The sequence below is a fragment of the Vicugna pacos genome, chromosome X (genome assembly GCF_048564905.1).
Source record: "Vicugna pacos chromosome X, VicPac4, whole genome shotgun sequence".
Taxonomy (NCBI): domain Eukaryota; kingdom Metazoa; phylum Chordata; class Mammalia; order Artiodactyla; family Camelidae; genus Vicugna; species Vicugna pacos.
The window spans coordinates 78,011,184-78,035,634 of NC_133023.1; the positions used below are offsets into that span (position 1 = coordinate 78,011,184).

Genomic DNA, 24,451 nt, shown 5'->3' on the forward strand with positions numbered 1-24,451 from the left:
TATCTCAGATTTAGATGTGCCAGAAAATGGTGGATACAGAGAAATTGCTGCCAGTAAGTGAAAAATTCCGGAAAATTCTGGCTAAAGCCCAGATTCCAAACTTCCTCCTCACTCTGCCAAGCTCCCTGGTTTGAGCCTCAGAGCTGCAATCCTGGCTCTGGCCAGCAGGTGGCTTCCGTCTCCATTTTTCTTTGTCAAAGAAAATGAGTACATTATGCCAAAAATTAGAAAAGTTTTGGAATGTTTTGTTTACTAAGACACTAATTATGTTCGCAAAATGTGAATGTGTTAGTAAATCAGTTCCATCTGCTGAACATCGAGTTCATTGATGTATCTCTTCCCTCATCAGCGTAGGTTGAAGTGTCCACACTGCAGAGGGGTCCTTCTCAGAGAGCAGGATGTTCACCCTCCATCTTCCCACCCCTGTTGAGTCTGTCCAGACCTTCTCCTATCCTCTGTCTGTCATACCCTGTCCATGACACTGGACACAGCTGCCCAGACCCCGCTCTGGCACCTCATTCTCTCTGTCACCTCCCACCAGTCCTGCATAGCCCTTCAACAGCAAACCACCGCCAAGGCGCTGCTGCCACCTGATGTTTCATCGTCATCGCATGCAGGATCAGGAGTATATGTTTTTACAGTCTTCTTTGACACCTAATACGTTTTTCATACAGAATTAGAACCATTCTGTACATAGGTTCACAGGCTGGATTTTGTGAAAAGTGATGGTATTTTTTAGTTCTTAATAACGGCCTTCTTAGAGAAATTTGACGATGGCGGCACGTTGGTGCCACCTCGTGACAGTAGTCTGAACTGCAGCTTGAACATCACAGCCTGAAGGTCGGGAGGGGCTGTGGCTAAAACCCAGAGCTTTCCGGAAGTCTGCGTGGAAAGGGAACACTGCCGGCGTTACAGGGATACTGAGGTATCCAGACAGAAAGTCCAGCCTCTTTCTATGTTGAACAGAAAGCTCTATGTGAGTTCAACAAAAGGACTATTTTTATATTTGTTTCCACAAAAAGATCATTTTTATTTTAAGACCTCTAGATAAATATACACCTTTAAAAGCAAAAATGGATCCGTGTCATTTATGACCACTGCAACCTGCTTTGCCACTTATTGTGACCATATTTCCATGTAAATGCGTTAATATAGCATTTTAAATTGATGATTTCATTTATTTGTTTATATCGACCATCATTGTATCAATGCATCACATGGATGTTCCAGAATTCACTTTTCCAGTGCTAGTGAGGTGAATATAGTTCCTTTACCATGTTTTCCATTACAAATAATAATGTACTTACCATTCTTGTTCACATATATGCAGATTCCTTAGTAGGCATTTTTTTGTAAGTTCCTGAACGTGTTCTTTCAAAACCATGAAAATTATATTTTATATGAACACAACATTGGGGAAACTATTACTATTTTATGTTTCCAACAGTGCTGTATGAAAAATTCTTGTTTCTACACACTTTAGAAATAATGTGAATTGTTGCTAATCTGATAGACAATAAATCCTCTCTCCTCATTGCTTTCATTCTCATTTTTGCTGCCAGGCTAGAATTCCATCCTATGGATATGACAGAATCAATTCTCAAAACCCCCTATTATTTGGAATTCGGCGTTTCTTATATTCCCCATTGTCAATGCTGTGTGGCTGGCATTTATGTACTGAAGGGCACAGTTCAGGATACAGTTCGCATGGCTGTTTGCACTGGTGAGCTGAATGTGTCCTCTTTGAGCCCAGCAAAGTGTCTTGTGGGAGTCCTAGAATTCATAACAGAATCTGGTAGATGTATGAATTATCTATGGTGTGTGTGTGAGTGCTGACAACCACATTTCCTTTGTGTCCTTCAACCCCTTCAAGGTGTTGCTTCTCATTTGTTCTCCCTTCCTAAATCCAGGCCCAGAAATGAAGGTAGTGATTTAGCAGGACGGCAATCCTTATAACCAACTCCTATCACCATCCTTAACTACATCCTGAATGTAGTTTGCTTGTTAACTGTGGTCAATGGAAGACCAGGTCAACATCATATTTTCAACATCTTTCTATGGGTAAAATTTACATTCATACATTTTAAATTCATACATTTTAAGAGTACAGTATGATGATTCTTAGTAAGTGCATGCTACCATCACCATAATTGATTTTTAGACATTTCCATGGTTCCCAAAATTTCCATAATGCTTGAAAGCAGTAAATCCTTGCACCCATGCTTAGCTCCAGGCAAACAATGACTTCCTTTCTGTGTCTATGGATTTGCCTATCTTGAACATTTCCTATAAATTGAATCATATATTTGGTCTTTTATGTTTGACTCTATTCACTTAGTATAATGGTTTCAAAGATCACATATGCTGTACATGTATCAGTGCTTCATTCATTTCATAGCGGAATAATATTTTGTTGTACGGATATGCCAAATTTTATTTATGCATTTATCAATTGATAGACATTTGTCTTGTTTCCACTTTTTGGCTGTTATGAATAATGGTGTTATGAACATTTTGTACAAATTTTTGCGTAGACAAATTTTTTTATTTCTCGAGTATGTAACTAGGACTGGAATCACTGGATCATAAGACACCTCAAGGGGTAAGACAACATTACAACTCCAGGTGATTCAACTCCATACTTGGAAAGACCTTGAGGGAAAAAAAAAGAGAAACAGGTAAGACAGAGTCTAGTGAAGCGACCCTAAAAATTGTTATCCTGCTGTAGACCTATTTGTAAAATCCCTTTCAATGATGCAAAAGTGTAAGATACATTGAGAAATTTTATATTTCATTTGAAAGCCCACTGTCTGTAGCACACACTTCCCCATTATCTGACTTGATTGCCATGGTAAGTATTTTACAGTTCTAGATTTCAGGTAACTGATAGCATCAGTTGGCAAGGTAATCCTTGTCTGGGGACAAGCAAATTAATTTTGTCTTGGGAAGGGAAAACTTTGTCTCCATTTGACCTGCATTTCAACCCTCATGGTGTACAATGTGCCAAAAAGGTAGCTGTTGACTTTGGCAAGCTAAATTTTAGTGGAGGAGTCGGGGGACTTCCTCATTAGAGAAGGGATGAAGACTGAGTTGGAGGGAAGGTCAGGGGATGTGAATTGAGTTCCAAGAATTCATTGCAAGTATTTGGTTGTAAAGCGCAAGAAAAAATATATATATACATATATAAAGAGGACAGTAACAAGAGATGTGGACCGAAGTCCATGGCATTAAATGATATTCTAAAATCATCAATTATAAGAGACTTGAGCAGGTTGAAATCTTAATGGGAAGGAGCCATCGCTTCTTAGATTTAACATCTGAACTTACCACACGAGCCTTCCCATACTTTTCTTCCTTGTTTCCATTCTGGAGAAGCCTGAAACTTACCAAAGGGATAGTGTAGACTTTCTTCTTAATGCCTGTTAGATGTATGAATATATGACTGGATGGATACAAGATGTGTCACACATGAGCTGGGAATTTGAGGATTTTTATCTCCAAGTGTAGAGCTCCTCATGCAGATGACTGAAACTCATGGTGTTGAGTGGGTGAGAGGATGCAGCTTCTCAGAACTCTGCAGCTGATGGCTGCAAGATGGGAGCTCCCAACATCAGTGGTTAGAAGTGGATTTAGGCAGACCAACACACCTTACATCCTGGAGGGATCCACCCCTGATCTGAGCAGGTGAGTTCACAGACAGGCTTGTCTTCCATCTCACGGTCTGCTTGGAAGTGTGTGGTCCAGCTCTTGTGCCATTTGGAAAGACTCAAGAACGAGCAGATCCTACTCCTCACCATATGTATCAGAGAGATACTGGTAATCCTTCAGGTATATACAATGTCATTAGGAGCCCCCCAAGTCCACACACACACACACACACACACATATACACACACAAAACACCTGGAGACCACATGTAGGTAGCAGCCCTTGGAGAACGTGCCGGCTCATGTGGTCATCACACACTGTTAGGATGCAAATGTCACTAGACCTTTTTGCATTAATAACTAATGACAATGATTAGCAGGACATTTTTGCATACTAAGAATATTTTAAAATAACCTTATTATCCAACTAAGTATGATAACAATAAAATAATTTCTAATTTCATGTTTTTCAAGCGTAACAATAAAACTATTGAGAATTCCCAGTGTGCGTGTGCATATGGGGAATCCTACAAAGCCTGATTTTGCTGGAGAGGATTTCCATTAGTAGAACATTTTTACAGGTTGATTTATCAGTATGCATCAAAGAATCCAGGCGCCTTTGATCTCCATGCATTTGAAGACTGCTCCTTCAATTTGTCATCAACAGCATAACACCTGTCCCTCTATTAGACAGAGCATATTCCTTATGTTGTCTGGGAATTGACTTTCAAAAACAAATGACCTAAACATGTTCTCTCCCTCTCTTTTTTTTTAACAGAATAGGAAATTGACGACGATGTTCACTGACTTGCAGAAATACAGGCAGGACTAACAGCTTGGTATCAGAAGCGAAGATACAGATTTCAGTAGTGACACCGTAGGTCAGCGGAAAAGCAAGACTTACTTGATTACAGTGTGATGTGCAGCTGAGCATCATGCAGTTTGCACTTGGACATATAGGGTGTCAGTCTCTGCTTTTCCACTTAAGAGGAGGATGAACCCCAGCCAGGTGACTTAACCTCTGTACCTTATTGTTTCTCTAGCTACAAAATGATGTGGAGATGTATCCTCTACCCCCCAAGAAATGTTGTGGAAAATACATGAGATAGAAAAATGCATTCATTCACAAAAGGTTAAGTCCCCGTGGTTTTCTGGGTCAGAGGCCCTGTCCTAATATATCATGTTTAAGTTCCAACCACCTTAAGACCATCCACAAATGGCTGTTCAAGTGCAAAGTAATGCAAGGACTTATGCCTACTGAATTCATTCAACACAGAGTATGAAAATATCTGTAGTGCAGATTGGAAAGTAATTACTTAGAAATAATTTGTCCCTCCATCCCACCTAAGGTCTCAAAAGTGCTTTCCCGGATGGGATCTCATTAGCTTGTACATCTGAGAGGTTTTATTCAAAAACTGTCCAGCACAGGGGAAATGACTCTCCTAAGTACCTGTGATGTGCCTGGCCACCAGAGATTTATTGCAGTGGTCTTTTGCAAAGCCTATTCTTGCTGGGTTACATTACACACACGTTAGTCTTAAGAAATTAACACAGAAGATAAAAAGTGGGATAGGAAAGTATATGAAATAATGGGAAACAGACTAATAGTTTTCTTTTGCATACCCAATGGAAGTGGTCCAGTCATTGTTTTCCTTTTTCCATAAATTATCTGAGAAATGACTCCAGCACAAAGAAATGACACTGAAGTGAATATATAATGAAAACTTATACACTTCCCTTCCATTTAATATTTCCACATTATTGTCTTATAACCATGCTATTTGAGAATCTCTTTTAAAGAAAGGTCAGGTATAGAATAAGAAGATGACTCATATCTATTGAGTACTACATGTATCATATGCTGGATTGACTTGAAATACTTTGTTCCTGCCAGTAATTGTCTAATATGGATAAAACTGGCCCCATTTTATAACTGAAGAAAGGCAAACTCAGAAATATTATAACGCAGCCATCATAAAATTTCCCATCTACTTCTCCCATCATGTTTTGCAGCCTCTATTGATCACTGCCTAGAGCGACATTTCATTGAAGATTGCAAAAGTATGATATACTAATTCTTCAATTTCTTCTGCATGTATTAGCTGAAATTATTTTATAAAAGAATCTTCACCTCATCAACTCTTAGGTTATGCATAGGTATAACATGCACAGGAAAGGTAGGGTGAATATACAATTTTTTTGCAATATTTCCACTTTCTAAAATGAATTGTTCCCTAGGATTCTCAAAGGTGGACAATGAGTTGATTTTGTTGGCTTTTTTGTGTCATCATCAGCTCACAGATGTTTCTGTTGTTGACATGTTTTAGTGCACTGTAGTCACTAAAGTTTTTGTTGTTCAAATTGTTCTATCTTTGGCCACTGGGAGCCCCTCAGGTTATGAGTCTTTTTAACATACTTTCTGGTATGAAAGTTCAGTCCAGACTCAACTGGTACAATCCTTAACAAGACCAGAAATCAGGCATTTCTCCAAGGAAGCCTGGTTACTCTTAGTGGGAAATGTGTTTAGAGAATTCAATCTAGGGACTGTAGTTGCCAGTTACTATTGGGTTGCTCATTGTTTCTTGACCTTCTCAGTGCATGGAGCCAATAAATCTATATTTTTAAGAGAATGTACATCATTGGCTTGCATCCTGGGCTTCTCCTCTATTCCTTTATAGGTAAGCATTTTTATCATCTTGTTTTAACCACTTTTTAAAAATATAACATGTATTTTAGTTTGCTCTCCTTTTCATAGGTAAAAGTTGTCATATTCTACACCAATGCTTTCCAACAGAAATTTCTGTGGAGATGGAAATGTTCTGTATCTGTACTGTCCATCACAGGAGTCATTAGCTGCCTGAATGCTTTTTCAGGAACTGAACATCTAGCACCTAAAATGCGGCAACTGTGACTGAGTAACTGATTTTTAAATTTCATGTCATTTAATATAGATACTTGAGGCCAGTGGCTACCATATCGGACAGCAGTAGCGCTACACACTTTTCTGCACCTGCCTTTTTTCACTGAACAATATACCCTGGAGATGACACCATAGCAGTACAGAGAGGGAGTCTTCATTGCTTTTCATAGCTACATTTTCCTCTCAGATGCAGATGGACCATAGCTTATTCAACAAGCCCCCTATTGGTGGATGTGTCTTTGTCTCTTGTCTTCTGCTATATGAATTGTTCTGGCAGGAATGGCTTTCTGTTTATGACTTTTTGTCTCCACATTGTCTCTTTGGGATAGATTCTTGGAAGAGATATTGTTGGTTCCAACAGTAAGTATCCCGGTTATTTTATAAAACAATATCAAATCCCCTGGCTAGGAGTTGTACCATGTTACATTACCACCAGCAAGGTGACTGTCTGTTTCCTCACAGATTATGTAAATGGTAAGAGGCATCTCAGGTTTTTTTTCTTTGCATCTCTTATCAAATGTTAGGTTTAGCAGGGTTTTTTATATGTTTAAGGAACATTTTTCAGTGAAATGTATCTTTGTATCTAGTGTCCTTTCTCCTTCAGAATGTTCTAATTTGTTTTTCCTTTTTCATAATCTTTCTACTACAAGGTATATAACCTTTGTCTGTGACATAAGTTGTATGCTTCCCAATTTGTAATTTTTAATTTTACCTTGCTTATGGGTTTTTTTTGCCATGCAGTTTTTAATGAAATCAGATTGTTTCTGGATTTGAAGTCATATTTAGAAAAATTTCTCTACTACTAATTAATAGAGGAATTTACCGTGGGTGCACATTTGTGGACAGGAGAGAAAGGAATTATATTAGAGTGTCAGGTGTAAAAGGAAACCAGAGAAGAGGTGAGTAGCATGTAAGAAATCTGAAAACCATTTCACTAAGTGAAGAGAATCAGATGTTTGGACCAGAGTCTTGGTCTTGTGTTTGTCTTGATAGCTCAATACCTCTTTTCTGCCTCCTCTGGTTATTGACCCAGGCTCCCCTAACAAGTAGAGAAGTTCTTACAGGAAGCAAAAACCCCATGTCACCTCAAATGGACCTGTCAGGTGACTGAATGGATAGAACCACCCTCTTAGAGATAAAACAGATACAGAACCAAATCCGAAATGCACCACTCCGATAGAGCAAAGGACCAAAGAGAAAGCAAAACCTCTAGCTCAAGCCCATGAGAAGAAGCAAGACTGAAACCAACACTGTTTGCCTGGTCCTTTGCTCTCTGTGAGTGAGGTCTGTCAGGAGAAGGTAATAGGCTGTTAGTCCTGTGTAAGAGGGTGGGGGTGTGAGTTAAAGGTGCCACAGTTTCCCAAGCTACAACCTCTCCCACTCAGCTGCATCATCTCCTGTTTTGATGCTGGATGCCATGATCCAGCGTCAGGCTTGGACTGACCTTGCTTGGAATAGAGTCTGAGTTCATACCCCATGGAGTGGGCACTAACATCCATCTTGCTTCCTGTGGGCACTTCCAGTTATGCAGGTCTGGAGGTGAAGAGAGGGGAGGTTGGGATGCAGATAAGGAATTGGACTGACAGTGCCTGGCACACAGTACATACACAAGACACATGAATAAATTAAGGAGAAGCTGGATGGAAACCACACAGATGTCCTTTTAGTCTTTTTATACACATCTGAATTTTTCAAGGAAAGTTAAGACCTTTGAGGAAACTTTTTGCTTCTGTTCATAAAAATGATGTCTTTTTGGGGCGGGGGGGGTGGGTAGCGGTGCGGGCAGAAAGAAAAATCTGTAGAAAATGGAGAGCGTTGCCACCTGGTGACCATTGTCAGAACTGCAGGTGTGAAAGTGAACTGGGGCCTTGGCAAAGCGTGGAGGATAGAAAGGGCTGTGGTGTTGGTGGGGAGCAAGGTAGCTGAATGGATTCCAGCTATGGGCCAAGATGTCTAGACTTCACACACTGGCAGTAATCCTTCTGAATTCGTGCAGAATCTTCAAGTCCTGGGACTGGAAATCCAGCCCCTAAGTGAACTCAGTAGAAAGCTGCATGAGTTCGTTTAGGAATGACTGGTGTGAGTTAGCTTATGAATAACTGATGTGAAAAAGTTTGAGACAAAGAAACATACACAAACACACACACACAGAAAACTGTCAAATAAATTGTCTTGATCTGTTTCACATAAAATAGATAAACAACAAGGATTTACTATATAGCACAGGGAATTATATTCAATATCTTGTAATAACCTATAGCGGAAAATAATACAAATGTGTGTATATATATATATATGTATATATGTATATGTATATATGTATGTATATATATGTATGTATATATATATATATATATATATATATATATATATATATATATATACACATTCTGACCCAAAAGGCCCTCTCCCTAACCTCTGCTTCTATATGACTGTACTTCTGTGTTAGGACAGAGGCCAGCACAGGGGAAGGGACTCAGTTATATATATATATATATATCTGAATCACTTTTCTGTACACCTGAAATTAACACAGTATTGTAAATCAACTATACTTCAATTTAAAAAATGCAAAAAAATCTGTTTCTGGTCATTGATAAATACATACTGGTCTTGAATAAAGTTTAGGATTAAAGGAGATAAAACGTAAAAGCCTTTTCATATAGTAGTTGTGTACATGTCAATATCCCACCATTCAGGTTCTCTTTCCAAAGGGCAACAGCTTGAGCTGCTTCCTGGTTCTAGTTCAGCATCTCAGGAGTCAGTCCATCTGTGTGGCCCCCACACCCAGGCCTCTTGGCCCATGGGGCAGGGTTTCATCCCCAACATCATCTTCATGCCCAGTGGGGAGCATGACACAGCCCACATTCCACATCAGGCAAGTTTTCCACTATCAGTCTTTAAACCCTAGAAGTGTGTCATCCAAATGGGAGCTGCTGATTGGCCTGTGTAGAGGGCAAAGGGTAGACATTTGACCCTGGAAAATTTACTTACTCTGTGAGTCTGAGATTGGCCTCTGTAAATGAGACTAAGGGTACCTACTTCTAGATTTGTTGTAAGAAGAAAAGGAAAAAACCTCAAAGAATATCTGGCATGCGGAATATCTAGGACTTTGGGATATATTACTCCCAGCCCACCTTGCCTCTTTTGGTCTATAAAATAGAAAATTTGAAACGGCATCTGGAAATGCAGCAGCAGGAAGTGAACTTTGATTCCATCTCGTCATTTCTTTTTACCACATGCTTTCCTGTCTCCTTTTTTTCATTCTAGTTTGACCAGAAGTAATTTTTTATTGAGACCCAGGGAGAAGAATTAGTACAGAAGAGCAAAGAATAGGAACAGGTCAGCTAGACAGAACATGGGAGTCATCAAACCTGTATCCAGTTCCAGACCCATCAACTGAGCAAAGGACCTGGGCTGAGTCCCTTCCCTTGTGCTGGCCTCTGTCTGTCTTAACACAGAAGTACAGTCAATATAGAAGCAGAGGTTAGGAGCAGGGCCTTTTGGGTCAGAAGACCAGGATTTGATGCTAGAACTATTACTTGCTGGTTGACCGATCTTGAGCAAGTAACTTATCCATGTGTGTGCTATAATTGTTGGTATCTTTTATTACTGTTATTGTGGGGGTTTTGGCTTTATTAGTATTATTATTATTAATCCTACCACTCAGTCAAAATGTGAATGGTAGGAGTGGTGATTAGCACAAAGTTAGGGATGAACCCACCTGAGGGTGAAGAAATACAGGAAGAGAATAGAGGTGAAGTAAGCAGACAAGCACTGGGCTCTCTCTGGGTGCCAGGCCCTGTGCTGATCCTGTCATGATCCAGGGAAGGTTCTTACCAAGAGCACTCGGCTGCAGACAGCAAGGACCTGGGACGGCTCAGGAAGTCCAGGGCTGAACGACTATGCCCTTATCAGCTTCCTTTTCGCTGAAGGCAGCCAGAGTTGCCCCTTCATTTAGGCTCACCTCCCTGATCTTTGCTCTGGGTATCGGAAAAGGTCCCTCTGTGGAACCTTCCAGACATGACCCTGAAGGGCTTTCCTCCTACAATGACACTGTATCTTCCCCAATCCCCAAAAGTTCTCCTGCACACAGGAGAAGGGGGACTCTGAGGTAAAGGAAAAAATGCCTGCCTCTCCGAGGTATGTCATCTCCACATTTTTACCTGACATATTGTACTTCTATAAGTAATGACTTTATAAATTTCCTATACAAAGTCTGTCTCACACACACACACACACACACACACGTTGTCAGCTCCGTTGTGATTCTATTTCATCTCCCCATGAAACTGAACACAGTGAATGCTTTTCCAAGGGAATGAATGGACGTGCCCATGTACGTGCACTATGATCTTAATCATCAAGAGGGGCTTTCTGAGTGCGTACCTGAGAGGCCTCGATATCAGAGGAGAGCAAATGACCACTTTTCCAGCCCTGGAAGCCCATCTTCTAAAAGGAAGGCTGCTCTGTGTCCTCCAGAGAGGGCGAGGGATAGAACCTCATCCCATCCTGCCACTCATCCAGAGAGGTGACTGAGGCTCTGTCAGATTGACTTGGGCATCTGTGACATGGGACTCACAAAACCTTCATCACAGAGAGTCCTGAGGGGTGACTGAGAAAGCCTGGCCAAAGTATATGGCATGTGGTGGGATTTCATTGCCTTCTAAATGTTGGGACACAGAAATAGAAGCTGCCTGAGCCTCAGGACTAAGACAGGCAATGTGAAAAGTCACTCCTCACTGTTTCTCCTAATGAGAGGACAGATATCTTTATGAAGGAAACAAATATCTCTCTGATATGCCTTGAGTTCAAAGTTTTGGAGTCAGAAGGATCTCTAGGTTCTTGGGAGGCTCAGAAGCTCATAAGAGCTGCCCAACAATGTGCCTCTGAGCAGATCCTAATCCAGTTCCCCATGCTGGGAAGACAGGCTTGCCTTTGACTCACCTGGTGAGCTCAGTGAGAGATGGCACCAGGGCAGCAAAGCGTGGTGTTTGCCTAACTGCTGCTCCTGGACTGTTTGGTATGTTAATATATTTATAGGGAAATTCTGGATCCGACCCACAGTCACCAGTGCACGGGTCCTCAGATCATGCATCATCCAGCCATGTCACAGCAGGACTTCAGCCATCTGCTGCCTCCGTGAGAGGCAAAAATCCAAGAATTACTAGCATTTTTGGACACTTAATTGTCCATTTTCTTAATCACTAATAACCAAATATATATTTGATTTTAAATGTATATAATTCCATTAGAGGTGTCTCATTAACTCTCTAGTAGAAATAAGAAGGTAAAAAGAGAAAGGAATGTATAGGCAAATTCAGGGAGTTAAAAATGAGATGAGATGGCCCCTTCACATTAGCTTGTACACTTGCTCAACTTTAAAGGCACTGAAGAGTTAAAAGTCCCTAATTGGACCCCTCTTCCCCATTCAGCCACAAGCCTCTTTCTCTTTGCCTCTGTCTGTTTCCTTCTCTCTCTCTTTCTTTCTCTCTCTCCCTCTCTCTCTCTCTCTGTCTCTCACTGTCTCTCTCTCATTATGAGAGCTAGTTTTCTGTAGATAAATATACAAATATAAATACATGCATAAATATGTAAACACCTGCATAAGCAAAGTTCCAGAATATAATAAAGATGAAAACATTCAAGGGTTATCTTTGGGTGATTGATGATGATTCCCCCCTCCACGTTTACTGTGATATATAGAGTGGAATGAACCTCATACACAGTGTATCAGGAACACCCAGCTGTCTGTTAATAAAGGGTCAGGGTCCATGAAATTCATAAAAGTAACACCTGCCAGCTCAAAACAACTAGGTGGCTTAATATGTACAGAGATCGAAATGATCAGAGTAAAATGACTGAAATAAACGAGGAAAATGAATTGTATTCAACTTCCCATTAATCATTCCTTTGCTCTTCCCAGCTCCCTCCTATCCCCATGCAAACCCAGCACTCACTTCTGAGACCACTGGAGGTTCATCCCACAGTAGGTGGAGAACGTGCACACCATTTCCCGCTGCTCTGGGGAGAAGATGAGTGTGAAGCTGGCAGAGGTAGCAGGAATTGGGATAGAGAATGAAGATTCTGAGGCTCACTGGGGGAGGCATCCCTCACAAACAGCTCGTCGTTCACGATGCACAGACTGGAGGAAAAATGGGCCCTCAACAGCTGGACAGATGGACCACCCCACACCCCCAACAACAATCCTGCTCCCACTGCCACTCAGCAACCAGATTCCTTCCACCGTCCTCCTGTGTGTGTCCCCCAGGTTCCTTGGCTGGTACCTATGCCCCTCCCACAAGCCCACCTTTGGGGAGATTATCCACCGTCTTCATGACATTAGGACGTTTACCTGCAACTCAGGGACAGTTTCACGTTTACCCTTTACAACAGCCCAAGGAGTGGACAATCTGAAATCTACTGTCATAGGAAGACACCGAGTCGCACAGAGGCCACGTGACTTGACCAAGGCCACACAGCCAATGAGTGTTGGGACCAGGGAGAGAAGCCACATTCCAGTTCCAGAGCCCATGCCCTTCTTAACCACTAGGCTAGACTGCTCCTTGGATCTACCTGCTGGCTTTCCACAGTATTGAGAAAACCTAAGGTGGGCACCATCACATTCCCACACCCCTGAGCCCAGGCTGGGACAGGGGTTCCCACCCACCACACAGCACTCACCTGGAATGGCTGGCAGGGATAGCGATGAAGGTCTGGGTGAAGGCACGAACAAAACCCTGAGACCTTCCTTCCACTTCAACGACAAAAAGCAAACATCAGTACCCCCGAGAGCCCCACCTGCTTTACACGCTCACACAGGGGTCTGCAGACAGAGTCTGACTGGAAACTCATGCTGAGGGGACAGGTGCTCACTGGGCGCCAGGGTGTCGGGAATGTGGAGGGCAGCTATAGGAGCAACCTGCTGCTGGTGGCAGGACCTCTACTGTGCGCGGGCCCGTGACAACCACTTCACCAGTTCATTGATGCATTTGTCACTGCTGCCCAAGACATGGATGCTAATACCTCATTCTGCAAATGAGGAAACTGAGAGGTTAAGTAATGGTCCCCGGATCTCATAGGAAGGCTCTGGGATGAGAGCCATCAAACTCCACAGCCTGTGTCCCTAACGCCCAGGGTGTGCGGGGCAGACAGGCATGAACGCAGGTCAGACCTGGGTCCTTTGTGGGAAGAGCGAGGGCTGGAGAACACAGAGGGGCCGGGAAGAGAAGGGGAGGGATCGGGGTGGCTGGGAGGGTGCTGAGAGGGAGCCCGGCCAGGGGGACGGAGCAGTGGGGCATCTGGGGACGGGGGGTCTACACACACTCACCTTCCTTGAACACCCCGTGGACAGAGAAGCAGAGCATCGTGTTCTGAAACGGAAGAGCCCAGGCGCTCAGTCACCACCTAAACCTCCTACCCACCTGCGGCCCAAGATGGAAGTAGGCGCTCACCGTGTGGAGCCACATGTCCACCACGAAGGAGCTGAGGTCATGCTGAGTTTTGGGCAACAGGCAGAGGGAGCGCACAATGTCATATTTTGTGTGTTTCAGCAGCTGGACCCGCAGGTCTGTGGGGGGAGGAGAAGCGAGGGAAGGTCAGGGGCTGCCACGCCCTGGGCCCTAGGACTGACCCCTTCCCGCCCCCTTTCCCGCTCCGCCTCCTCATCACACACTCACAGGGGTCCTTGAGCTTCTTCATATTCCTACTGTCCTTGACGTACTCCCACAAGCTGCTCCTGGGAGAAAAAGAGAAGCAGGGGGAGATGGGCGGCCCCAGTGTGGGGGTTTGCAGGAGCTGCCCTGCGTCTGCTGGGGAGCCACACGGCCCAGGAGCAGAGTGTGAGCTGTGATACTCACGGGGCTGGGTCCTCGGGGTTGAAGGGAATGGTCAGGGAGAAGCAGGCCTCGTCGTGATAAGCACCCAGGAGATCCTGTCGGTCTCCAGAGTCGTGGATCAAGTAATACCTGTCGGGGAGCCATGAGCACAGTCTGTCTCTGTGGTCCAGACCTCAAATGAGACTTGGAAACTCCCGTGAGCAGAGCTGAGCTTGGGTGGCCTCAGCTGTCCCAGCCCTCCCCTTCCTCAGGTTGCCAGCAGTACTCACTGCTGCAGGAATTGCAAGATAAGACTCTTCAGCTGATCAGATCCAAAGAAGCTTCCCTGGAATCAAAACAGTCCTCAGCACCAGGGCTGATACCCTCTCCTCACGCACCACCCAAAGCCCTGCTTGATTCTCCGTGCTCACCTCGCAGGCTGGTAAGCTCTTACGGGTGTCCACACCTAACTTAGCTGGTGGGGGTGTCTCCTGGCCATCCTGTGAGAGGGAAGAGGAAGTCAGTGGTGCAGACCAAGAGGCACTTCTGGATGGTCAAGGAAAAGGACGGGCCCAGGAGGGTGAGGGTCAGAGGTCAACTGTGGAAGGGCCCTGGAAAATCTGAGGGCAGGACTACACTTCGGGTCATCACCACGAGGTCCCTGAAGGCTGTGGCAGACGTGGTCGAAGAAGACCCAGAGCTGTTGTGAGCTTCCCACAGAGGCTGTACCCTCCCTCTGCCCCCAGAACGTTTAAGGGCCACATTCAAAAATCGAACTCAGGCAAGACCTAAAGGGTTCAGAGTAGTTTGTGGGCGGTGTCAGTGTCAGTTAGAGGAGTCAGTGATTGAGGAATACACTTACCAAGCGTAATAACTTGGGGAACAATTCCAGGATGGAGCTGCCAAGATGAAAAGTCAGTGAAACTACAAAGCGGTCTCTTCTCGTGGGAGCAAGTACACTTACACCAGACACAGTCCAGTGTGTCCACCTACACTCCCCGGCCCTGGGCACCTTCCACATGGACTGATACACCAGAAGAGTGTTCCCTACCTGCCTGCCTCCCTCCATCCCTCTCCTTCCACTCCTTCCCTCCTGGGTACCTCCCACCTAGACTGCCCTGACTCCCTTCTCCAGGTGCCACAAGAAGCAACAAGGAAGCAGGCTTCCTTCCCTTCCCTCCCTTCCTGCAGGTCCCCACTGTAGGCTTTGGAGGGAAGAGGGAATGAGGTTGGAGCTAGGGGCTCTTCATCCTTCCTGGGGGTCCTGCATCCTGCCAACACAAGGACACCCACCAGGGATGGCCCAGGATGCTGGGCCAAGGAGGTTAGTGAGGCAGGGAGGGAAATGGAGGGGGATTAAGACAAAAAAGAAGTGAAGGATGAAGAAGAGAAGACAGAGACATAGGGGCACAGAGACAAGGGAGAGAAAGCAAAGTGAAGGGAAGGGAAAGAACCTCTCCCATGGTTTGGGGTGGGGGATCAGGGAAGAAGAGAGAAGAAAGGGGAACCGGCTCCCCTGCTGCAGCCCTTTCCTTCACCTGCCCCCGAATGTCCCAGGGACCCGAGGTAAGGATGGTAACCATGCACACGTTGGGCCTGGGGCCTGCTGGATGCTGGTTGAGTCTCTGTCACCTGTGTGAGCTCAGTCTGAGCTGGGCGTTGGAAACAGCAGCCACAGGGGCAGACCTTCCCCAGAAGAGTAAAGGGTCAGCTCCCAGCTCAGTATGGGGCTGAGTGAGGGTCTATGCCCCCCTCTCACGAGCACCGTCTTCTCTCATGGCGGTCCCTGCACCTATCTTATTAGTTCTTTATCTGAGGATTCATATCCATGTCAGGCTACTCAGGGCTCCTCTGAAGGACCATGCAGGATGATGTGACGTGTGTTGGGATGGAAGGGCAAGTGTCCCTGAGAGGCCTGTCCTTCTGTCTCCTCCACCACCTCTGCCCTCTGCCTTTCACTTCCCCTCGGGAAGCCCTCTGCTCACTGTCTGCGGCCAACTTCTGGCCCCTTAACTCAGGAATCCTGCCTTTTCCCCCAAGAAGGGCCCAGCTCCTGGCATTAGTCCAAAGTAATGGATGTCATGACAGGAGCCACCATGTCCTTACACTCAATATGGGGCAGGAAAACGATCAAGTCAGCCTTGGACAAGTAGGGAGACCCATTTGGTTCAAGGGAAGAAGAGCCTCTCTCAGAACAGGGGAGGAAAGCCCTCTCTAAGCATGAAAGAGGAAGGCCTGTCTCAGCATGTGGATCTAGGCTGGAGAACTCTTCTCAGTCCAGGGCACCAGCATCTGGCTCAAGGCTGCTGACTCATGGTCCTGGTGAGGAGAGGGGGTCCTGCTTCCCCTACGACATTCTTGGGTGGCATATTAGAGAACGCTGGGTACAGAGAAGTGGGAAACATACCTCAGATCAGAACAAGTGAGCAGATCAGAAGAAGGGAAAGAGATCTCTAAGCACAGATGAAGGACACAGAGAGGAGAGCATAGAACCTGTGGCCCTCCCACAGGATCAGGACTGCTGCCTCTTGCAAACAGGCACTGTCAGGGATAGCTCAGGCTCCCAAGAAATGACAGACGGTACAACTGACCTTATGTTGGTTGACTTATCAGGAAAGGTGGTGCACAGGGTGTTTCTGTCTGTGCAAATAAGTTCTGGTTCCAATCTCTGGCCCTTGTCCAACTCCCCTGAAGACTTTACCTATTATTATGTGGAGGAACCACATGAACCAGAGAAAGAGAGCCAGGATGGTACTGCACCCCCAGTCGTCCCTTCCTTTTCCAACAAATTCACTTCCCTTCCTCTGTCACCTTCCCATGAGCCCTCCCATCTCCTCTTCAAAGAGGGATCTGGGTACCACACCTCACCTCACTACTGGAGACGTTCAAATTCTTGATGTCAGAAGCATTCTGTGTAGCATCAGACAGGCCACCCAGCTGGCAGAGTCTCTTGTTGCTCAAATCCAAGGACAAAATCTATGATGGAGAAAGAGAGTGAGGACCCCAACAGGGGATGTTTGAGGCCAATCTGCCTCTTCTGCCTAATCTGTCCCACCCTCACCATCAGTCCCAACATTGGGCCTAAGTCCTCACCTTGGGCATGTTCTCTCCACGGATCTGCAGAGGGGCAGGCATGCGATATCTCGGATTCCGTGGCATTTCAACATTACAGGTCATCAAGCCTCCAGGAAGCCAACAGGAGGGAAACAGAAAGCTGAGAGGGTCCTGCCTGCACCAACCCCTCCCAGAGTTACGATCCCGAAGGTCTTTCTCAGGCAGACCCCTCTGCCCTCACCTGCCCTGGGATTACTGCTATAGCCATACCAGATCCAAAGCAGAGTCTCTGGCTGTTAAGAAATGCCTGGGAGGCATCAAACAGTTTGTTCATGGTCAGCTGCAGAGTTAAAGACGGGGTTCAGTGGCTCTGAGTCTGAGGTGTTGATTGGGGAGCAATAGGTGGATCTGGCTGTGGGGCAGAACTTGTGTTGAGTCTGCATTACCTTTATCTGCTCCACCTTTTCTGACTGCAGCTCCTTCTGCATAGAATACAGTGCATCACAGGGGTCAACAAAGACAGATATCTGCAGAGAGCATAAGAGGGGCTGGGTAAGCACCAGAAATCTGAGCCTTGGGATCAAGCAAGACCATGCCCCTGCCCTGCCCTCTTGCTCCCAGGTGCCCTTGACACATACCCTTTCATTGTTCTCAGTGCAAATCTTGCCACTGACATTCTTCAGAGCAAAGGCAACGTTGGCATTCTCAACAAAGAACTGGGCCTGCATTTGCTTATAATGAAACTACGGGGAGTGACAAGAGAAAGACAATATGAGACCAGAGTCATTTCTCATCTGGACCATCCATCTACCCCGTTTCCTCTCATTGGCCTCGACGTCCTCTCTTACTTCAACTGGAGTGAAGGGGACACTGCAGTACTTCTGAATCAAATTCAGCAGCCACTTCTCCTCATATTTTATGCCAAATGGAATCTGGGGGGCAAAGAGAAAAATGGGAGAGGAAATTGATACAATAGAATATAAGTTTAAGATAAGACCCAACCAGGTCTTCCTTTCAGACTTTTTTTTTTCAAGCTTTAAATAATTTTTTACGCTAGGTCGATATTTGTTATTGTACCACATGTGGATTTTCTAAATATCGTTTCTTCCCCTCAAACACTTTTCTTGAAATAATCAACTTAATATGCTTAACACGTACTTCTTTTTGTAAAGTTCCAAGAGACCCTACCTAAGGCAGACCTGGCCTGCCCCTCTGACAAGGACCCCAGAGACGCAGCCTCCTCCCACACTCAGCCTGAGCCAAACTGAGCTTTGTGGTATGAAGTTGCTCCATCTTGACAGTAGTTTCCTCCTTTGCTTTTAGACAACCTCTCCCATGCTCCCTGCAGTCAGTCTGTTCCCTTCATATTGCTTCTCTGAATCTTCTCTTAGATGGTCTAGGATGTTAACTTCTAATAATAACAAGACACATAACCAACTCCTCTGCCCCAGGAAAGTTCATACCATCTCTACCCGATTCCAACACAACTCCCTCTGTTCACCTTCTTCTACGTATTAGGTCCATTTAGTCAGGACACTCACTGTGATCTTGAACCAGCTTCCCATGGTCTCAGCCCGCCTGCTTCTCTCCATTCTTCTCTCTGGAGGCTTCTGCTCTGTCTCCATGTTAACATGAGCTTGGTCTCCTTCCTGAAAATTGCCTCTCTGATGAGAGGGTGGAATGGCATAGGGAGCACTGTGGGGAAGTGGAGACAAGAAAGGGGTCCATATATGCTCAGAAAGTCTTGTAAACATTTTCCCCAATGATACCAGAGCTACAATAAAGTTTACTTGATCATGAACCTGATCCTGTCATTCCTCACTCTTCCAGGTTGGAGAGAAGAATGACATATTTAACTACAGGGTTTTATTTTTCCTTGGTTGGTCCACATCAGCCATTCTGACTGGTCACTTACTATCTTCCTTGAGTGCTCATGTGAGCATCACTTGTTACTGAATCTTTATCCTGCCGCTGCTGGGAAGTGACTGGTTCAAGCCACTCGTTGCATCTCCTTCGGTGTGTATCCCAGCATCTTACTCTTCTTTGTAAAGGGTTCCCTTGGTCAGTGGGCTCTGAAATTGAGAACAACATATCGATGGTCCCAATATAAGAGTCCTTCGGGAATATCATGCTTAATGAAGAAATATCACTGATTTTTATAATTAAATAGAAGTTCCACTTCTCGGGAGATGAGAGGTGGGGAGCATTCATGGTCAAGAAGAGAACAAGCACAGAAGAAAGGGTTTGGATCTAGAGTTTAATCTGTGATGTTAGTCCCTGCTCTGCCCTGTTCAGACCTGGGTGACCTGGGACAAGTGGTTGTTCATTTTTAACTCTCAAATCTCTCCTCTGCTTGGAGGGGGCAGTAGAATCTACTCTGAAGTCTGTGCTGTGACGGCTCAAGGGTCAGAGGTGATTCACCTGCCTAACGGAAGAATTAGAGAAATGAAAGGTAAGTCTGACAAAAAGATCCAGAATGAAGCCTGAAGAGACATAACTGGAGAATACCAAAGGTGAGGGAAAGAGAATCAAAGGAGATGTAGTGAACATACTTAACACGTGGTTAATGTGAGTCCCAGAAAGGACAGGGAACAGTAGAGAAGAAGTATTAGAAGAGACCTTTTGAGAAATTTCTGAAAGTAACAAGATAGCAAGTCAGCATAACGATATCAGTAGGAGAAGAAATATGCTTCAAGGAAAAACATTCCTAAAGAGAAGACATTCATTTCATCATCATGTAACAAACACTAGGAATATTTGTGACCAGAGGACTCAAACTGAAAAATTATTACAGGTTCTTCTTTGAGCAGAAGAAACAGGATCCCAGGTGTAGGCACACAGATACAGGAAAGAAAGACTAATGATATTTATGAATACATAGGCAAATTTAAATGTGTATTGACTATATAACACAGTGAAAGCAATTTCTTCTGGGAGTTTAAATATATATGTATAGAATTAAAATGCATGACAATAAATTTGGAGAGAGTATATGGAATCAAAGTGTTTCAAGGTCCCTTAAAAGTTTGAGTAGTTTTAAATAACTAATTTACAGTAGATGGAGAAAAAACAAAGGTACATTGAAATCTGAAGGGTAAACACTACCAGAATTGCAAAGAATGTTTAAATATCTATCCACATGAAGTAAGAATTTAATAGTTACAAAATACTAATCATTTCAAAAGAAAGGAAAGGAAAAGGAATTAGGAGAGGTAAAAATTAACATACAGTAATATAGTATATGTAAATCAAATTACACCTATTTTTACTTTGAAAGTTTCAGACTAAGTATTCCAAATAGAAAGATATTATCAGATGGACAAGAAACCTTCCATCAAATGCTGCTTAAAATAAGAGACACATGCAAAATTAAATCATCTAGAAAATTTGAAAATTAAAAAAATCACAAAATGTCTATCTTTTCCACACTAACCTACAGAAAGCTGCTATAACCATATTAGTGAAAGAAAAGGTACACTTAAAAGAAAAAAAATTATGAGAAAGAGAGGTTTCCTTATGATAAAAGATCAATGCAATAGGAAGATATTAATACAAAATTGTAAATTTTTATGCATATCTTAAAACAGAGCCAAAATAGGCAAAGCAAAAACTGACAGAAATAAATCGAGAATGGACAAATCCACAGTCACAGTGGGAAATTTTAAGACAGCTCACTGAGTGACACATAAAATGGCAGACAGAAACTCAGAGGGACATTTTTAAATGTGACTTAAATAAATTAACAAGTGTATTTGACATAGAACAATGCACAATAACAACTATTCATCAAACATTCGAGAATAGATTGTATGCCGGGCAATAAACCAAGCCTTAGGAAGCCTCTGTGGACTAATACAATTTATCCTGACTAGTTACTGTAAGAGTCAATGTAACGGTGGGTTTCCTGCCCCTCCCCCACCTCTAGTACAAATCCCAAAACTGTTAGTTTACACCAACTCCACCCCTCACCTAGGTGACCCTCCCCACTCTCCACACACTAGGCCAGAGAAGATCACATAACTCAGGCCTGTTCTTAACCAGGGACAAAAATTCACCTCACCCGTGACCACTTCCATGGCGCGGGTGGCTGGGTGGGCGGGCGGGGAGGGGAGGGTCGGGCGGGGGGGGGGTGTCCAGAACCAGCGTGGGTGTGCCAGAGCCCTCTTGGCCCATTTCCTCAGGGGAGTGAAAAGTAGTCAGTCTGGGCCCTCTCCACCCCTTCTCTAAAGGGAGGTGGGTAGGTGGGTGTCTTGCGGGTTTGGGTCGGGGAGGGAACCCAGAACCCCTCGTGCCCTGTGGGGATCAGGACAAGACATCATGCTGACCAACTCACCCATGGCGTGGCCTGAAGGCAGTGACCTGTCACCACTGTCCTCACAGGTTGCTTGTGAAGAGAATCCTTGGGGTCTGGAGCTAAAGGTTTCGAGAATATTAAAGACGACTTCAGAGGAAGTTGCGAGCCGGCCCCTAACCACCTTGTCAGAACCAGACAAACAAGATGGAGTCCAAACAGGAAGTTTCTTCCCCAAGGGGCATAGAGAGGAGATCCCTGGGGGCCAGAGAAGAGCTAACTTCCGGTAATTACTGCCCCCTGAATTTGCTACCAGGCAACACCCAGAAAAGTGTTTCCATCTGAAATAACCTTGCAGATGAGGCCAACTAGAGTCAAGAGGCTTAGGCAATCCAGGTGCTTGTGGCTACAAACACAGGGAACACTGCCAGACTATATCAACTGCATTACATTGTGTTCCTTCATTCTGCAAATCCAGAGAACTCTGAGTACCAGAGGTAGGCCAGGCTCTATACTTGCTACATTGCATCTGTTCTTTCATGTACTCCTCACAAGGAGACCCTGATAGTCGAAACACTAGCTTTCTAATGTTGCTGAGACTTAATGAAGTGCCAGAACTTGTCTAGAGTCATTGAGATGCTACCTGAAGGAACAGAGACTGGAATTGAGCTTCATGGAGTGGGGTCGACTTCTCCATGCACAGCTTTACTAAATTCTTGCTGTAATATGAGGGAGTTTCTTAAGTTAGCACATAGTAACAGAATTTTCTGAAAAGAGTTAATGGCTGGAATTAACTCTAGCCCATCTCAGACAGATAATACCAAAACAAAAACAAAAAACAAAAAAACAGTCCTGGAGAATGTAAAGGAAATAACAGAGTTTTGTGGCTCACTCTAATGACAGTGAAAGAAAACAAATCATGTATTTTCCTTAATTAAAAAAATGGTGCTCTACACTGGAATTTGACACAACATTGCAAAACGACTAGAACTCAATAAAAAAAAATGCTTTAAAAAAATGTGTTTATGTAGTTAGATGCCCCTAGTGGTCAGAGCCAGAATTGTAGCCCCGAAAGTTCAGGACCAGAGAGGTTTCAAGGCAGAGGGAAGGAAGGAGGAGCTTGGGCTCCAGCGCATCAGCCAGAACATTGTGGAATTTCTCACTACTTCCTGGAATCTTCCACCCCTTGTCCACAATCCCTTCCTGGATCTCTATGCCCCGAGAGAAGAAGTCCAGTCACTGAGAAAGGTGAAGAAAAATCTGCATATGAGATTGTGAACATTTTGGGTAAAAGAAATGTAAGACAGAAATGCACACACCACACAGATAAACTGTGAAGTCAAAAGTTGAATTTTTTAAATTTTTATAAAAGAATATCATGTGAACATTTTGATAACATGGCAAATATACGTGAAATTTTTTGTCAGTGGGGTATTAGGTATTTTCAAGTATACCTCTCAACAAATTAGCCTAATCACAAAATATTAAATATTGAAATGTACACTTACAAAGTGAAATTATTCTGCACCTTGCAGTTATATGATCACCTCACCATGACTGACAGATACCCAAGAAATCCAATGTAAAAGGACAGGTGCACATTTTCCAGATGTGTTTCTCTTTAGGTAATGTGTATAATACCTTAAAGAATTTTTGTAGGTATGCAGTTCTAGATATATCCTTTTTAAAACTTGTAGTTACATAAGTAATTTTCTGCAAGTGGATTTTTTTTACTTATTATGACATCTTCAGATTTTAGTTTCTTCAGGTTTGTGGTTTGGCATCTTTCCAGATCTTTATTGAAGAAGCATTTTGCTTTTTAGGTGAACTATTTGTGGTTATCTTTTGCCCCTTTACCCCTACTGATTAACAAAAATATATCTTGTTCTTGCACATGAGCACAAAATCTGCAACATTGTTTGAAATATTGTCCCCCAGATTTTCAATCTTTTCATTTTTTTCTTTTCACAGTACAAAAATTCCTTTAGTTTTCATGAATTTTTTAAAATTTAAAAGTAGCACAGTTATGATGAAAAGTGAATAATACTTAGATTGCATCGAATACTAGTCCACCTGGAATTCAAGATTCAAAGCCTTGATGACTTCAGGGCACAATGGAAAAGAGCTTTGGGCCAAATTCTACGTTTGTGAGTAAAGGAGAAAATACTTGAATATGTGTTTGCTTATAAGAGATACCATGTAAAGTGCCTCTGGCCTAAATTAATTCTGTAAGTGATCATTTCCATCCATCCATGGAGGTTAATTTCCTCTGCTTCACCTGAGCCCCACACAAACCCCCCAGAACAGTTCAGCCCCTGTGGCCCTATATCCAGGCCTCCAGTCTTAAGGCAGTGAATTTCTTCTCCATCATCTTCAAGACCAAGACATGGAGGAGAGGGTTGTTTGACTAGTACCCTACCAGCATGACATTGACACCAGGGGAATTTAAAAACAGGTATGTGACCTTCAAAAGCCTTTTAACTCTGTTACAAATTTATAGAAACTGAAGGGAAGTTAGGAAAAACCCTTGCCTATCCCAAAGAAAAACGTCACATATAAAGGAATGCAAATTATAGGAAAAATATTTTATAGGCAAATCTCTAATATACTAGTATGTAAATTAATCTGATTAGTAAAAGTGTCATTCAAAGTCTACTGAGATAACTTAAATAAGAATTATGCATTGCAAACATATAAAGATTAAACAAATAGAAAAACAATT

The 24,451-nt window shown here is 43.6% G+C and overlaps 1 pseudogene; it reads right to left on the bottom strand.

Moving 5' to 3' along the window:
* Nucleotides 1-2,420: 2,420 nt before the first annotated feature.
* On the bottom strand, nt 2,421-22,099 carry LOC140691942 (nuclear RNA export factor 3-like; annotated as a pseudogene).
* Between the last annotated feature and the right edge of the window lie 2,352 nt (nt 22,100-24,451).